Genomic DNA, 3,500 nt, shown 5'->3' with positions numbered 1-3,500 from the left:
AGCCCCCTGACTCCTGTGCCCTGTCTGCAGTGGGAGGAGGTGAGCGGCTACGACGAGAACATGAACACCATCCGCACCTACCAGGTGTGCAACGTCTTCGAGTCCAGCCAGAACAACTGGCTCCGCACCAAGTACATCCGCAGGCGAGGGGCTCACCGCATCCACGTGGAGATGAAGTTCTCTGTGCGGGACTGCAGCAGCATCCCCAACGTCCCGGGCTCCTGTAAGGAGACTTTCAACCTTTACTATTTTGAGTCAGACTTTGACTCGGCCACCAAGACTTTTCCTAACTGGATGGAGAACCCTTGGATGAAGGTGGACACGATTGCTGCTGATGAGAGCTTCTCTCAGGTGGACCTGGGTGGACGAGTGATGAAGATCAACACCGAGGTGCGCAGTTTTGGGCCTGTCTCCAAGAATGGTTTCTACCTGGCCTTCCAGGACTACGGGGGCTGCATGTCCTTGATTGCTGTCCGTGTCTTCTACCGCAAGTGTCCTCGTGTGATCCAGAACGGGGCCGTCTTCCAGGAGACCCTCTCGGGAGCGGAGAGCACCTCGCTGGTGGCGGCCCGGGGGACGTGCATCCCCAACGCCGAGGAGGTGGACGTGCCAATCAAGCTGTACTGCAACGGGGATGGGGAGTGGCTGGTGCCCATTGGCCGCTGCATGTGCCGGGCGGGCTACGAGTCGGTGGAGAACGGCACCATCTGCAGAGGTAACTGCTTGCCTTTGAGCTCACCCCGCGCGCTCGCCTCGCGACCGGCGGGTCGTGCCAGTGGTGGCCCTTGGGATCTGCCTGAGCTGCCTCAGAGTGGCCTCCTTGGACAGGGGTGGGAGAGGAGCACATGGGAATGTGAGAGAGGAGCGTGTGTGTGGACGTTGACTTCTTCCCTAGCCCCCTAATTCCTGCCCCGGGCTCATCCGCCCATCGCAGAGGCTCTGCATTACCTCTGGGTCCTGAGCCACTGGGTGCAGGGCTGGTGGCCTCTTGCTGGTGCCCTCTGTGCTCCCCAGGTCTCGGAGGGACAGATGTGTGTGGAGCTGTGGTGCGTGCTGCTGATCTGCAGTCCCCTCCCAAAACAGAGGGGCTGATTTCGCTTTGGTTTGCACCCGCCGTGATTCTGGGGTGAGGGGAGTGGGAGTTCAGGCACTCAAAGGTGGTGTGGTGAGAGGGAGCAAGTTCTCTGCAGCATATTCCTGGTGAGGTATGAATGGCCCTGGGTGGGACACGGCCATGGGCTGTTGAGAGCCATCTCTGCAGCCTGGGCATCTCTGAGCCTGGCCACTGTGCTCTCTCAGCATCCAGAACTCTCCTGCCCTGCAGATGTTCCAGGGAGCCCCTGGGCGTGCCTGCCCCACGGAGCCAGTGTTGTCCCCAGTAAGCAAGAGGCTCAGCACCAACCTCTCTGAAAGCTCTGTGCCCAAACCCATCTCCATGCTCTTCCCCAGTCACACATGGGCTTGGAGAGGCTGAGAAAAGAGCTGCTGGGGTTGTTAGGAGAGAGATTGGGACCCGAGTGCTGCCCGTTTAATGGGCACCTCCAACTGTACCATGCACAGAGCAAACCACAGCTCGTGGCAGACAGACTCTCCTCCCCTGTCCTGGCCAAACATCAAACCCTCATTCCAGTCTGGATGGTGCTGGCACACTCCAAGCAGAGCTGGGCTTTCTCAGGCATCAGTTGTGGATGTGTTGGTGGGCACTGCAGAGCACAAGGCTGATGTGTCTCCTCTCCTCTTGCTGTGGGAAGGGGTGGCCAGGTAGCACCAAGCAGGCATGGAGAAGGTGCTGTCACTGAGGAGATGAACACACTTGTGAGGGGAACAGACAGTCTCTGGCCACGCTTGGTTGAGACTACAGACTGGATGGACCCCTTGGAGAGGGCACCACGTCTCCTGCTGGTGGCTGGGCTGTGTCAAGCTTAAGGTCCTGACGTGCTGCAGCTGTCATCCGTGCTCTGAGCTGCTCCTCACCAGGGTACTGAACGTCTCCCCACCGAGCTCGGGGTGATCAGGTGTCCTCCAGTGGTGGCAGAGGCAGTGCTGGGGATGGGGACAGCAAGGACGTGCTGCTGCAGCAGCGTGTGGAGGGGGAGCACAGCTGATCCCTGCCTCCAAGGGGAGATGGGTGTTTTACGACACCCAAGTGGAGTATTCATAGCAACACCAGAAACCCAAAATGATTCATGTCAGCTTTTCCATCCCAGCCTTATGTTTTTTTTTCCCCAAATCCCAAGCAGCCCCAGCCCCACACAGCGTTTTGCTCTGATGCAGCCAGGGTTCCCTGGGGCTGCCTGGTCCTGCTGCCAGCCCAGCCCAGCCCAGCCCAGGGATGGTCCTTCCACACGTCCCAGGGTGTTTCCTGCAGAGCCCTGTCCCTGCAGCAGAGCAGACAGGGCCGAGGGGCCGAGGCGGAGGGAGCGAGCAGGAGGTGGAGGCCAGGTCTCCTCTTTGTCTGTGCAGCAGCAGGATTTTGGGAGGCCCGGTACCTCAGCAGCTGTTTCTGCAGCCGGTGCTGGCGTGTGCCTGGCCCCACACTCCCCACCCTCATTAATCACCCCGTGGCCGGCAGCCCACCGTCACCGTGGGGCAGCTGCCTCCCGGGCTGCCTTCCCTTTCCCTTTCCCTTTCCCTTTCCCTTTCCCTTTCCCTTTCCCTTTCCCTTTCCCTTTCCCTTTCCCTTTCCCTTTCCCTTTCCCTTTCCCTTTCCCTTTCCCTTTCCCTTTCCCTTTCCCTTTCCCTTTCCCTTTCCCTTTCCCTTTCCCTTTCCCTTTCTTTCCCTTTCCCTGTCCCTTTCCCTTTTCCCTTTTCCCCTTTTCATTTACCCTGTTCCCCTTCCCCTTCCCCTTCCCCTTCCCCTTTCCCTTTCCCTTTCCCTTTCCCTTTCCCTTTCCCTTTCCCTTTCCCTTTCCCTTTCCCTCTCCCTTTCCCTCTCCCTTTTTCCTTTCCCTTCCCCTTCCCCTTCCCCTTCCCCTTCCCTTCCCCCTCCTGCGTGGGGCTGTGTGATCAGGGCTGGGTGGGACCCCCGGCTTGTGCCAGACAGGGACTCACCCTCTGATTTCCCCCAGCAGCCCCCAGAAGAAGTGGGATCTGGGAGGAGAGCCAGCCATGCGTGGAGCTGGCAGGACAACCACAGCGTCTCCATCCCCTACCAGCCCTCCCAGTGAGCCCCACAGAGGGCTGGGGAAGCGGGCGGTGCCCCCGGCTTGCCCAGGCTGAGGGAGGGCTCTCTGCTCCCCACCTCGGCTCGGGGAGGGCCTGCTGGGTGCAGCCCTGTGTCCCTGCCCAGCTCCAGCCGTGTCCTGGTCCCGTCTCCATGCAGGGACGTCCCAGCCCCCTGTTTTCAGGGGCTGGACATGTGGCCGGCAGGTTTGCTCGTGTTTGGAGGGGTGGGAGGGAATCTGGGCCCCTTTCCAGAAGCCAAACAAAAGCAAATCCGAGCAGGCTTTTGGGACAGAGTGCTCTTACACGGCTGGGCCGTCCCAACGGGACGTGGCAGG

General features: G+C 60.3%; 1 pseudogene across 1 annotated transcript; it reads left to right on the top strand.

The window, feature by feature from the left end:
- The first annotated feature begins 30 nt into the window (after nt 1-30).
- Nucleotides 31-715, top strand: LOC103771456 (annotated as a pseudogene). Its single transcript, XR_608146.1, has one exon. The product of XR_608146.1 is annotated as an ephrin type-B receptor 2 pseudogene (transcript).
- Nucleotides 716-3,500: the final 2,785 nt, after the last annotated feature.

This window comes from Merops nubicus, unplaced genomic scaffold (assembly GCF_000691845.1).
Source record: "Merops nubicus isolate BGI_N331 unplaced genomic scaffold, ASM69184v1 scaffold13224, whole genome shotgun sequence".
NCBI lineage: Eukaryota > Metazoa > Chordata > Aves > Coraciiformes > Meropidae > Merops > Merops nubicus.
The sequence above is the reverse complement of the archived record's forward strand: the minus strand, read 5'-3'. Positions and strand labels throughout refer to the sequence as shown.